This window comes from Bombina bombina, chromosome 2 (assembly GCF_027579735.1).
Source record: "Bombina bombina isolate aBomBom1 chromosome 2, aBomBom1.pri, whole genome shotgun sequence".
Lineage (NCBI taxonomy): Eukaryota > Metazoa > Chordata > Amphibia > Anura > Bombinatoridae > Bombina > Bombina bombina.
This window is the reverse complement of record NC_069500.1, coordinates 655,947,002-655,960,825: the sequence shown is the minus strand read 5'-3', so window position 1 is coordinate 655,960,825 and position 13,824 is coordinate 655,947,002. Positions and strand designations below refer to the sequence as shown.

At 43.3% G+C, this 13,824-nt stretch overlaps 1 protein-coding gene across 1 annotated transcript in view; it reads left to right on the top strand.

Moving 5' to 3' along the window:
• ELAVL2 (ELAV like RNA binding protein 2) overlaps window positions 1–13,824 on the top strand; it is a 657,415-nt gene that overhangs the window by 124,075 nt on the left and 519,516 nt on the right. The window lies entirely within an intron of this gene.

Below are 13,824 nucleotides of genomic sequence, written 5' to 3'. Positions count from 1 at the left end.
CCTGGCTTTGTCCACAGTCTCAAAACGACTCAAGCACCAGTGATATAAATTAGGTGTGCAAAGCTGGAGGAGCCACTGCTCAAAGACTCCCATACATTAGAAGCAAAGAAAGTCCAGCAGCACCACAGTAGTTTATCTTTCAAACTTTATTAGTACCTGGAAGTAAGAAAATGACGTTTCGGGCTCAATAGCCCTTAATCATATAATTAAGGGCTATTAAGCCCGAAACGTCATCTTCTTACCTCCAGGTACTAATAAGGTTTGAAAGATAAACTACTGTGGTGCTGCTGGACGTTCTTTGCTACTGGCCTGGCTTTGGTTGGCTGCTTAAAAATTTATTGGGTTCCAGTCGGACGATATAACTTCTGTGGCTTACATCAATCATCAGGGGGGGGGGACAAGAAGTTCCCTAGCGATGACAGAAGTATCCAAAATAATTCAATGGGAGCAGACCCATTCTTGTTGCCTGTCAGCGATCCACATCCCAGGAGTAGACAATTAAGAGGCGGATTTCTTGAGCAGACAGACATTCCATCCAGGGGAGTGGGACTCAATCCGGAGGTGTTTTTCCAAACTGATCCTCAAGTGGGGACAGCTGGGGTTGGATCTGATGGCATCTCGAAGGAATGCCAAGCTTCTGAGATACTGGTCGAGATCCAGGGACCCCCAGGCGGAATTAATAGACGCTCTGGCGGTTCCTTGGAACTTCAATCTATCATACCTGTTTCTTTCATGTAATTAGCAAGAGTCCATGAGCTAGTGACGTATGGGATATACATTCCTACCAGGAGGGGCAAAGTTTCCCAAACCTCAAAATGCCTACAAATACACCCCTCACCACACCCACAAATCAGTTTTACAAACTTTGCCTCCCGTGGAGGTGGTGAAGTAAGTTTGTGCTAAGATTCTACGTTGATATGCGCTTCGCAGCAGGCTGGAGCCCGGTTTTCCTCTCAGTGTGCAGTGAATGTCAGAGGGATGTGAAGAGAGTATTGCCTATTTAAATTCAATGGTCTGCTTCTACGGGATCTTTTTCATAGGTTCTCTGTTATCGGTCGTAGAGATTAATCTCTTACCTCCCTTTTCAGATCGACGATATACTCTTATATATACCATTACCTCTACTGATTCTCGTTTCAGTACTGGTTTGGCTTTCTACTACATGTAGATGAGTGTCCTGGGGTAAGTAAGTCTTATTTTTTGTGACACTCTAAGCTATGGTTGGGCACTTTTTTGTAAGAGTTCTAAATATATGTGTTTAAACATTTATTTGCCTTGATTCAGGATGATCAATATTCCTTATTTCGGACAGTCAGTTTCATTATTTGGGATAATGCATATGAATTATCAATTTTTTTTTTACCTTTAAATTGACTTTCTTCCTGTGGGCTGTTAGTCTCGCGGGGGCTGAAAATGCTTAATTTTATTGCGTCATTCTTGGCGCAGACTTTTTTGGCGCAAAGAAATTTCTTTGTCATTTCCGGCGTCATTCTTGTCGCCGGAAGTTGTTCGTGATTGCGTAATTTTTTTGACGTTTTGCGCCAAAAATGCCGGTGTCACCGGATGTGGCGTCATTCTTGGCGCCAAAAGCATTTAGGCGCCAATAATGTGGGCGTCTTTTTTGGCGCTAAAAAAATGTGGGCGTCATTATTGTCTCCACCTTTTTTTCCCATTATTTAAGTCTCATTTTTCTTTTGCTTCTGGTTACTAGAGGCTTGTTCATTGGCATTTTTCCCATTCCTGAAACTGTCATTTAAGGAATTTGATAGATTTTGCTTTATATGTTGTTTTTTCTCTTACATATTACAAGGTGTCTCAGATTGACCCTGGATCAGAAGCTACTTCTGGAAAATCGCTGCCTGATGCTGGATCTACCAAAGTTAAGTGTATTTGCTGTAAACTTGTGGTATCTGTTCCTCCAGCTGTTGTTTGTAATGAATGTCATGACAAACTTGTTAATGCAGATAATATTTCCTTTAGTAATGTTACATTACCTGTTGTTGTTCCATCAACATCCAATACTCAGAGTGTTCCTGTTAACATAAGAGATTTTGTTTCGAAATCCATTAAGAAGGCTATGTCTGTTATTCCTCCTTCTAGTAAACGTAAAAAGGTCTTTTAAAACTTCTCTTTTTTCAGATGAATTTTTAAATGAACATCATCATTCTGATAATGATTCCTCTGGTTCAGAGGATTCTGTTTCAGAGGTTGATGCTGATAAATCTTCATATTTGTTCAAAATGGAATTTATTCGTTCTTTACTTAAAGAAGTCTAAATTGCATTAGAAATAGAGGATTCTGGTCCTCTTGATACTAAATCTAAACGTTTAAATAAGGTTTTTAAATCTCCTGTAGTTATTCCAGAAGTTTTTCCTGTCCCTGATGCTATTTCTGAAGTAATCTCCAGGGAATGGAATAATTTGGGTAATTCATTTACTCCTTCTAAACGTTTTAAGCAATTATATCCTGTGCCATCTGACAGATTAGAGTTTTGGGACAAAATCCCTAAGGTTGATGGGGCTATCTCTACTCTTGCTAAGCGTACTACTATTCCTACGGCAGATAGTACTTCCTTTAAGGATCCTTTAGATAGGAAAATTGAATCCTTTCTAAGAAAAGCTTATTTATGTTCAGGTAATCTTCTTAGACCTGCTATATCTTTAGCGGATGTTGCTGCAGCTTCAACTTTTTGGTTAGAAGCTTTAGCGCAACAAGTAACAGATCATAATTCTCATAGCATTATTATTCTTCTTCAACATGCTAATAATTTTATTTGTGATGCCATCTTTGATATCATTAGGGTTGATGTCAGGTACAGTCTCTAGCTATTTTAGCTAGAAGAGCTTTATGGCTTAAAACGTGGAATGCTGATATGTCTTCTAAGTCTACTTTGCTTTCCCTTTCTTTCCAAGGTAATTAATTGTTTGGTTCCCAGTTGGATTCTATTATTTCAACTGTTACTGGGGGAAAGGAACTTTCTCCAACATTGGTGTGTCCGGTCCACAGCGTCATCCATAACTTGTGGGAATATTCTCTTCCCCAACAGGAAATGGCAAAGAGCACCGCAAAAGCTGTCCATATAGCCCCTCCCAGGCTCCGCCCCCCAGTCATTCTCTTTGCCGCTCTGAACAAGTAGCATCTCCACGGAGATGGTGAAGAGTATGTGGTGTTTAGTTGCAGTTTTTTATTCTTCTATCAAGAGTTTATTTTAAAATAGTGCTGGTATGTACTATTTACTCTGAAACAGAAAGAGATGAAGAGTTCTGTTTAAAAGAGGTGTATGATTTTAGCAGCAGTAACTAAAATCAATTGCTGTTCCCACGCAGGACTGTTGAGCTGAGAGAACTTCAGGTGGGGGGAACAGTTTGCAGACTTTTCTGCTCAAGGTATAACTAGCCATTTTTCTAACAAGACTCTGTAATGCTGGAAGGCTGTCATTTTTCCCTCATGGGGATCGGTAAGCCATTTGCTTAGACTTAGAAAGAATAAAGGGCTTATTATGGGCTATTAACTGGTGGACACTCTTAAGGGCTAAATCGATTGTTTACTTAAGTTATTTTTGAAAGTTTGAAGTAATTTTCACACTTTTATTGTTTGGGGAATGTTTTTATCGCCAGGCACTAGTTTAGACACCTTCCCAGTCAGGAAGGGCCTTTCACTATAGTAGACAGAGACTCATTTTCGCGCCATTATTGCGCAGTTACTTTTGAGTACAGTGCATGCAGCTGCATGTGTGAGGGTCTGGTATCCACTGAAAACGTTCCTAGAAGGCTTGAATTGGTATCGTATACCCCCCTGGGATTGGTTTCCACATTTTAAGGGTTAACAGCTTGAAAATCGGGGTGCAATACTTTGAATGCATTAAGACACTGTGGTGAAAATTTGGTAAAGATTGGATAATTCCTTCATAGTTTTTCACATATTCAGTAATAAAGTGTGCCCTGTTTAACATTTAAAGAGACAGTAACGGTTTTGTTTTAAAACAGTTTTTGTGCTTTATTAACCAGTTTAAGCCTGTTTAACATGTCTGAACCTTCAGATAGATCATGTTCTGTATGTATGGAAGCCAATGTGGTTCCCCCTTCAAATATATGTGATAATTGTGCCATAGCGTCCAAACATAGTAAGGACAGTATTGTCACAAATAGTAAGGTTGCCCAGGATGATTCCTCAGATAAAGGAAGTAGAGATAGTTCTACATCATCTCCTTCTGTGTCTATACCAGTTATGCCCGCGCAGGCGACCCCTAGTACTTCTAGCGCGCCAATGCTTGTTACTATGCAACAATTGACGGTAGTAATGGATAACTCCATAGCTAATATTTTATCCAAAATGCCAGCATTTCAGAGAAAGCGCGATTGCTCTGTTTTAAACACTGTAGAGCAGGAGGGCGCTGATGATAATTTTTCTGTCATACCCTCACACCAGTCTGAAGTGGCAGTGAGGGAGGGTTTGTCAGATGGAGAAATTTCTGATACAGGAAGAATTTCTCAGCAGGCAGAACCTGATGTTGTGACATTTAAATTAGAGCATCTCCGCACATTACTTAAGGAGGTGCTATCTACTCTGGATGATTGTGACAATCTGGTCATCCCAGAAAAATTGTGCAAGATAGACAAGTTCCTAGAGGTCCCGGTGCACCCTGATGCCTTTCCGATACCTAAACGGGTGGCGGACATAGTGAATAAGGAGTGGGAGAAGCCAGGCATACCCTTTGTCCCTCCTCCTATATTTAAGAAAGATTTTTGTAGAGCAAGGTTACCTCCTTCAACCTATTTCGTGCATTATTCCTGTCACTACAGCGGCGTGGTTCTGGTTTGAGGAACTGGAAAAGTCGCTCAGTAGGGAGACTCCGTATGAGGAAGTCATGGACAGAATTCACGCACTTAAGTTAGCTAATTCCTTTATTTTAGACGCCGCTTTGCAGTTAGCGAGGTTAGCGTCGAAAAATTCAGGGTTTGCAATTGTGGCGCGCAGAGCACTCTGGCCAAAGTCTTGGTCGGCGGATGTATCTTCCAAGACAAAATTGCTTAATATCCCTTTCAAAGGTAAGACCCTTTTTGGGCCAGAATTGAAAGCGATTATTTCAGACATCACTGGGGGAAAGGGCCATGCCCTCCCACAAGATAGACCTTTCAAGGCTAAGAATAAGTCCAATTTTCGTTCCTTTCGCAATTTCAGAAACGGACCGGCTTCCAACTCTGCAGCCTCTAGACAAGAGGGTAACGCTTCCCAGACTAAACCAGCTTGGAAACCAATGCAAGGCTGGAACAAGGGTAAACAGGCCAAGAAGCCTGCTGCTGCTACCAAAACAGCATGAAGGGGTAGCCCCTGATCCGGGACCGGATCTAGTAGGGGGCAGACTCTCTCTCTTTGCTCAGGCTTGGGCAAGAGATGTTTAGGATCCCTGGGCACTAGAAATAGTCTCTCAGGGTTATCTTCTAGAATTCAAGCAACTACCCCCAAGGGGAAGGTTCCACATGTCTCACTTATCTTCAAACCAAATAAAGAGACAGGCATTCTTACATTGTGTAGAAGACCTGTTAAAGATGGGAGTGATACACCCAGTTCCAACTGTGGAACAAGGTCAGGGGTTTTACTCAAATCTGTTTGTAGTTCCCAAAAAAGAGGGAACTTTCAGACCAATTCTGGATTTAAAAATTCTAAACAAATTTCTCAGAGTTCCATCGTTCAAAATGGAAACCATTCGAACAATTTTACCTACAATCCAGGAGGGTCAATTTATGACTACCGTGGATTTAAAGGATGTGTATCTACATATTCCTATCCACAAAGATCATCATCAGTTACTAAGGTTCGCCTTTCTGGACAAACATTATCAGTTCGTGGCTCTCCCATTCGGGCTAGCCACTGCTCCAAGAATTTTCACAAAGGTGCTCTGGTCTTTTCTAGCGGTTCTAAGACCAAGGGGTATTGCAGTGGCACCTTATCTGGACGACATTCTAATCCAAGCGTCGTTTCTTTCCAAAGCAAAGGCTCATACAGACATTGTTCTAGCCTTTCTCAGATCTCACGGGTGGTCCCAGGATCACCTGTCTCAGGGAATGAGTTTCCGCAGACCAGAGTGGGTCATTGTCACGACCGACGCCAGTGTATTAGGCTCTGGCGTGGTCTGGGATTCCCTGAAAGCTCAGGGTTTATGGTCTCGGGAAGAGTCTCTTCTCCCGATCAACATCCTGGAACTGAGAGCGATATTCAATGCTCTCCGGGCTTGGCCTCAACTAGCGAAGGCCGGATTCATAAGATTCCAGTCAGACAACATGACTACTGTAGCTTACATCAACCATCAGGGGGGAACAAGGAGTTCCTTGGCGATGAGAGACTTATCCAAAATCATCAAATGGGCGGAGGATCACTCCTGCCACCTATCTGCAATCCACATCCCAGGAGTAGACAACTGGGAGGCGGATTATCTGAGTCGTCAGACTTTCCATCTGGGGGAGTGGGAACTCCACCTGGAGGTGTTTGCCCAGTTGACTCAATTATGGGGCATTCCGGACATGGATCTGATGGCGTCTCGTCAGAACTTCAAGGTTCCTTGCTACGGGTCCAGATCCAGGGATCCCAAGGCGACTCTAGTGGATGCATTAGTGTCGCCTTGGTCGTTCAACCTAGCTTATGCCTTTCCACCGTTCCCTCTCCTTCCCAGGCTTGTAGCCAGGATCAAACAGGAGAAGGCCTCTGTGATTCTGATAGCTCCTGCGTGGCCGCGCAGGACTTGGTATGCAGACCTGGTGAATATGTCATCGGCTCCACCATGGAAGCTACCTTTGAGACAGGATCTTCTAGTACAAGGTCCATTCGAACATCCAAATCTAGTTTCTCTGCAGCTGACTGCTTGGAAATTGAACGTTTGATTTTATCCAAGCGTGGGTTTTCAGATTCAGTGATAGATACTCTGGTCCAAGTCAGAAAACCTGTGACTAGAAAGATTTACCATAAAATATGGAAAAGATATATCTGTTGGTGTGAATCCAAGGGATTCTCCTGGAGTAAGATTAAAATTCCTAAGATCCTCTCCTTTCTCCAAGAAGGTTTGGATAAGGGATTGTCACGAGTTCTCTAAAAGGACAGATTTCTGCTTTATCTGTCTTGTTACACAAACGACTGGCAGCTGTGCCAGATGTACAAGCTTTTGTACAGGCTTCGGTCAGAATCAAGTCTTTTTACAGACCCTTGACTCCTCCCTGGAGTCTAAATTTAGTTCTTTCAGTTCTTCAAGGGGTTCCGTTTGAACCCTTACATTCCATAGATATCAAGTTACGATCTTGGAAAGTTCTGTTTTTGGTTGCTATTTCTTCTGCTAGAAGAGTTTCTGAATTATCTGCTTTGCAGTGTGATCCACCCTATCTGGTGTTCCATTCAGATAAGGTTGTTTTGCGTACCAAGCCTGGTTTTCTTCCAAAAGTTGTTTCCAACAAGAATATTAACCAGGAAATATTTGTTCCTTCTTTGTGTCCGAATCCAGTTTCAAAGAAGGAACGTTAGTTACACAATTTAGATGTAGTCCGTGCTTTAAAGTTCTATTTAGAAGCAACAAAGGATTTCAGACAAACTTCTTCTTTGTTTGTCGTTTATTCTGGTAAGAGGAGAGGACAAAAAGCTACTGCTACCTCTCTTTCTTTCTGGCTGAAAAGCATCATCCGATTGGCTTATGAGACTGCCGGACGGCAGCCTCCTGAATGAATCACAGCTCACTCTTCTAGGGCTGTGGCTTCCACATGGGCCTTCAAGAACGAGGCTTCTGTTGATCAGATATGTAAGGCAGCGACTTGGTGTTCTCTGCACACTTTTGCCAAATTCTACAAATTTGATATTTATGCTTCTTCTGAGGCTATTTTTGGGAGACAGGTTTTGCAAGCCATGGTGCCTTCTGTTTAGGTAACCTGATTTGCTCCCTCCTTAATCCGTGTCCTAAAGCTTTGGTATTGGTTCCCACAAGTTATGGATGACGCCGTGGACCGGACACACCAATGTTGGAGAAAACAGAATTTATGCTTACCTGATAAATTACTTTCTCCAACTGTGTGTCTGGTCCACGGCCCGCCCTGGTTTTTTAATCAGGTTTTAAAAATTTCTTTCTCTATACACTAGTCACCACGGCACCCTATAGTTTCTCCTTTTTTTCTCCTAACCGTCGGTCGAATGACTGGGAGGGCGGAGCCTGGGAGGGTCTATATGGACAGCTTTTGCTGTGCTCTTTGCCATTTCCTGTTGGGGAAGAGAATATTCCCACAAGTTATGGATGACGCCGTGGACTGGACACACCGTTGGAGAAAGTAATTTATCAGGTAAGCATAAATTCTGTTTTTTTACCTTAGGATAAAAAATCTAAAATTAAATATAGGGCTGCTAATCGTTTTCGTTCCTTTCGTCAGAATAAGGAACAAAAGCCTGATCCTTCCCCTAAAGGAACGGTTTCAGTTTGGAAACCGTCTCCAGTCTGGAATAAATCCAAGCCTTTTAGAAAGCCGAAGCCAGCTCCCAAGTCCACATGAAGGTGCGGCCCTCATTCCAGCGCAGCTGGTAGGGGGCAGATTACGATTTTTCAAAGAAATTTGGATCAATTCGATTCACAGTCTTTGGATTCAGAACATTGTTTCACAAGGGTACAGAATAGGTTTCAAGGTAAGGCCACCTGCAAGAAGATTTTTTCTTTCTTGCATTCCAATAAATCCAGTGAAGGCTCAGGCGTTTCTGAAATGTGTTTCAGATCTAGAGTTGGCTGGAGTAATTGTGCCTGTTCCAGTTCTGGAACAGGGTCTGGGGTTTTACTCAAATCTATTCATTGTACCAAAGAAGGAGAATTCCTTCAGACCAGTTCTGGATTTAAAAATATTGAATCGATATGTAAGGATACCAACATTCAAAATGGTAACTATAAGGACTATTCTGCCTTTTGTTCAGCAAGGGCATTATATGTCCACAATAGATTTGCAGGATGCATATCTGCATATTCCGATTCATCCAGATCACTTTCAATTTCTGAGATTCTCTTTTCTAGACAAGCATTACCAATTTGTGGCTCTGCCGTTTCGGCCTAGCAATGGCTCCAAGATTTTTTTCAAAGGTTCTCGGTGCCCTTCTATCTGTAATCAGAGAACAGGGTATTGTGGTATTTCCTTATTTGGACGATATCTTGGTACTTGCTCAGTCTTCACATTTAGCAGAATCTCATACGAATCGACTTGTGTCGTTTCTTCAAGAACATGGTTGGAGGATCAATTTACCAAAGAGTTCATTGATTCCTCAGACAAGGGTAACCTTTTTAGGTTTCCAGATAGATTCAGTGTCCATGACTTTGTCTCTGACGGACAAGAGACGTCTGAAACTAATTTCAGCTTGTCGAAACCTTCAGTTTCAATCATTCCCTTCGGTAGCCTTATGCATGGAAATTCTAGGTCTTATGACTGCTGCATCGGACGCGATCCCCTTTGCTAGTTTTCACATGCGACCTCTTCAGCTCTGTATGCTGAACCAGTGGTGCAGGGATTATACAAATATATCACAGTTAATATCTTTAAATCCGATTGTACGACACTCTCTGACGTGGTGGACAGATCACCATCGTTTAGTTCAAGGGGCTTCTTTTGTTCTTCCAACCTGGACTGTGATCTCAACAGATGCGAGTCTGACAGGTTGGGGAGCAGTATGGGGGTCTCTGACAGCGCAGGGGCTTTGGGAATCTCAGGAGGCGAGATTACCAATCAACATTTCTCCAACATAGATGTGTCCGGTCCACGGCGTCATCCTTACTTGTGGGATATTCTCTTCCCCAACAGGAAATGGCAAAGAGCCCAGCAAAGCTGGTCACATGATCCCTCCTAGGCTCCGCCTACCCCAGTCATTCTCTTTGCCGTTGTACAGGCAACATCTCCACGGAGATGGCTTAGAGTTTTTTAGTTGAAATAGTGCTGGTATGTACTATTTACTCAGAAACAGAAAAGAGATGAAGATTTCTGTTTGTATGAGGAAAATGATTTTAGCAACCGTCACTAAAATCCATGGCTGTTCCACACAGGACTGTTGAGAGCAATTAACTTCAGTTGGGGGAACAGTGAGCAGTCTCTTGCTGCTTGAGGTATGACACATTCTAACAAGACGATGTAATGCTGGAAGCTGTCATTTTCCCTATGGGATCCGGTAAGCCATGTTTATTAAGATCGTAAATAAGGGCTTCACAAGGGCTTATTAAGACTGTAGACTTTTTCTGGGCTAAATCGATTCATTATTAACACATATTTAGCCTTGAGGAATCATTTATTCTGGGTATTTTGATATAATAATATCGGCAGGCACTGTTTTAGACACCTTATTCTTTAGGGGCTTTCCCAAATCATAGGCAGAGCCTCATTTTCGCGCCGGTGTTGCGCACTTGTTTTTGAGAGGCATGACATGCAGTCGCATGTGAGAGGAGCTCTGATACTTAGAAAAGACTTTCTGAAGGCGTCATTTGGTATCGTATTCCCCTTTGGGCTTGGTTGGGTCTCAGCAAAGCAGATACCAGGGACTGTAAAGGGGTTAAAGTTAAAAACGGCTCCGGTTCCGTTATTTTAAGGGTTAAAGCTTCCAAATTTGGTGTGCAATACTTTTAAGGCTTTAAGACACTGTGGTGAAAATTTGGTGAATTTTGAACAATTCCTTCATGTTTTTTCGCAATTGCAGTAATAAAGTGTGTTCAGTTTAAAATTTAAAGTGACAGTAACGGTTTTATTTTAAAACGTTTTTTGTACTTTGTTATCAAGTTTATGCCTGTTTAACATGTCTGAACTACCAGATAGACTGTGTTCTGAATGTGGGGAAGCCAGAATTCCTATTCATTTAAATAAATGTGATTTATGTGACAATGACAATGATGCCCAAGATGATTCCTCAAGTGAGGGGAGTAAGCATGGTACTGCATCATTCCCTCCTTCGTCTACACGAGTCTTGCCCACTCAGGAGGCCCCTAGTACATCTAGCGCGCCAATACTCCTTACTATGCAACAATTAACGGCTGTAATGGATAATTCTGTCAAAAACATTTTAGCCAAAATGAACACTTATCAGCGTAAGCGCGACTGCTCTGTTTTAGATACTGAAGAGCATGACGACGCTGATAATAATGGTTCTGAAGGGCCCCTAACCCAGTCTGATGGGGCCAGGGAGGTTTTGTCTGAGGGAGAAATTACTGATTCAGGGAACATTTCTCAACAAGCTGAACCTGATGTGATTACGTTTAAATTTAAGTTGGAACATCTCCGCATTCTGCTTAAGGAGGTATTATCCACTCTGGATGATTGTGACAAGTTGGTCATCCCAGAGAAACTATGTAAAATGGACAAGTTCCTAGAGGTCCCGGGGCTCCCAGAAGCTTTTCCTATACCCAAGCGGGTGGCGGACATTGTTAATAAAGAATGGGAAAGGCCCGGTATTCCTTTCGTCCCTCCCCCCATATTTAAAAAATTGTTTCCTATGGTCGACCCTAGAAAGGACTTATGGCAGACAGTCCCCAAGGTCGAGGGAGCGGTTTCCACTTTAAACAAACGCACCACTATACCCATAGAGGATAGTTGTGCTTTCAAAGATCCTATGGATAAAAAATTAGAAGGTTTACTTAAAAAGATGTTTGTTCAGCAGGGTTACCTTCTACAACCAATTTCATGCATTGTCCCTGTAGCTACAGCCGCATGTTTCTGGTTCGATGAGCTGATAAAGGCGGTCGATAGTGATTCTCCTCCTTATGAGGAGATCATGGACAGAATCAATGCTCTCAAATTGGCTAATTCTTTCACCCTAGACGCCACTTTGCAATTGGCTAGGTTAGCGGCTAAGAATTCTGGGTTTGCTATTGTGGCGCGCAGAGCGCTTTGGTTGAAATCTTGGTCAGCTGATGCGTCTTCCAAGAACAAGCTACTTAACATTCCTTTCAAGGGGAAAACGCTGTTTGGCCCTGACTTGAAAGAGATTATCTCTGATATTACTGGGGGTAAGGGCCACGCCCTTCCTCAGGATCGGCCTTTCAAGGCAAAAAATAAACCTAATTTCTCCAACATAGGTGTGTCCGGTCCACGGCGTCATCCTTACTTGTGGGATATTCTCTTCCCCAACAGGAAATGGCAAAGAGCCCAGCAAAGCTGGTCACATGATCCCTCCTAGGCTCCGCCTACCCCAGTCATTCTCTTTGCCGTTGTACAGGGTCTTCCAAGAACAAGCTACTAAACATTCCCTTCAAGGGGAAAACGCTGTTTGGTCCTGACTTGAAAGAGATTATCTCTGATATCACTGGGGGTAAGGGCCACGCCCTTCCTCAGGATCGGCCTTTCAAGGCAAAAAATAGACCTAATTTTCGTCCCTTTCGTAAAAACGGACCAGCCCAAGGTGCTACGTCCTCTAAGCAAGAGGGTAATACTTCTCAGGCCAAGCCAGCTTGGAGACCAATGCAAGGCTGGAACAAGGGAAAGCAGGCCAAGAAACCTGCCACTGTTACCAAGACAGCATGAAATATTGGCCCCCGATCCGGGACCGGATCTGGTGGGGGGCAGACTCTCTCTCTTCGCTCAGGCTTGGGCAAGAGATGTTCTGGATCCTTGGGCGCTAGAAATAGTCTCCCAGGGTTATCTTCTGGAATTCAAGGGACTTCCCCCAAGGGGGAGGTTCCACAGGTCTCAGTTGTCTTCAGACCACATAAAAAGACAGGCGTTCTTACATTGTGTAGAAGACCTGTTAAAAATGGGAGTGATTCATCCTGTTCCATTAAGAGAACAAGGGATGGGGTTCTACTCCAATCTGTTCATAGTTCCCAAAAAAGAGGGAACGTTCAGACCAATCCTAGATCTCAAGATCTTAAACAAATTTCTCAAGGTCCCATCGTTCAAGATGGAAACCATTCGAACTATCCTTCCTTCCATCCAGGAAGGTCAATTCATGACCACGGTGGATTTAAAGGATGCGTATCTACATATTCCTATCCACAAGGAACATCATCGGTTCCTAAGGTTTGCATTCCTGGACAAACATTACCAGTTCGTGGCGCTTCCTTTCGGATTAGCCACTGCTCCAAGGATTTTCACAAAGGTACTAGGGTCCCTTCTAGCGGTGCTAAGACCAAGGGGCATTGCAGTAGTACCCTACCTGGACGACATTCTGATTCAAGCGTCGTCCCTCCCTCGAGCAAAGGCTCACACGGACATCGTCCTGGCCTTTCTCAGATCTCACGGCTGGAAAGTGAACGTGGAAAAGAGTTCTCTATCCCCGTCAACAAGGGTTCCCTTCTTGGGAACAATTATAGACTCCTCAGAAATGAGGATTTTTCTAACAGAGGCCAGAATAACAAAGCTTCTGGACTCTTGTCGGATACTTCATTCCGTTCCTCTTCCTTCCGTAGCTCAGTGCATGGAAGTGATCGGGTTGATGGTAGCGGCAATGGACATAGTTCCTTTTGCGCGCATTCATCTAAGACCATTACAACTGTGCATGCTCAGTCAGTGGAATGGGGACTATACAGACTTGTCTCCAAAGATACAAGTAAATCAGAGGACCAGAGACTCACTCCGTTGGTGGCTGTCCCTGGACAACCTGTCACAAGGGATGACATTCCGCAGACCAGAGTGGGTCATTGTCACGACCGACGCCAGTCTGACGGGCTGGGGCGCGGTCTGGGGATCCCTGAAAGCTCAGGGTCTTTGGTCTCGGGAAGAATCTCTTCTACCGATAAATATTCTGGAACTGAGAGCGATATTCAATGCTCTCAAGGCTTGGCCTCAGCTAGCGAGGACCAAGTTCATACGGTTTCAATCAGACAACATGACGACTGTTGCGTAC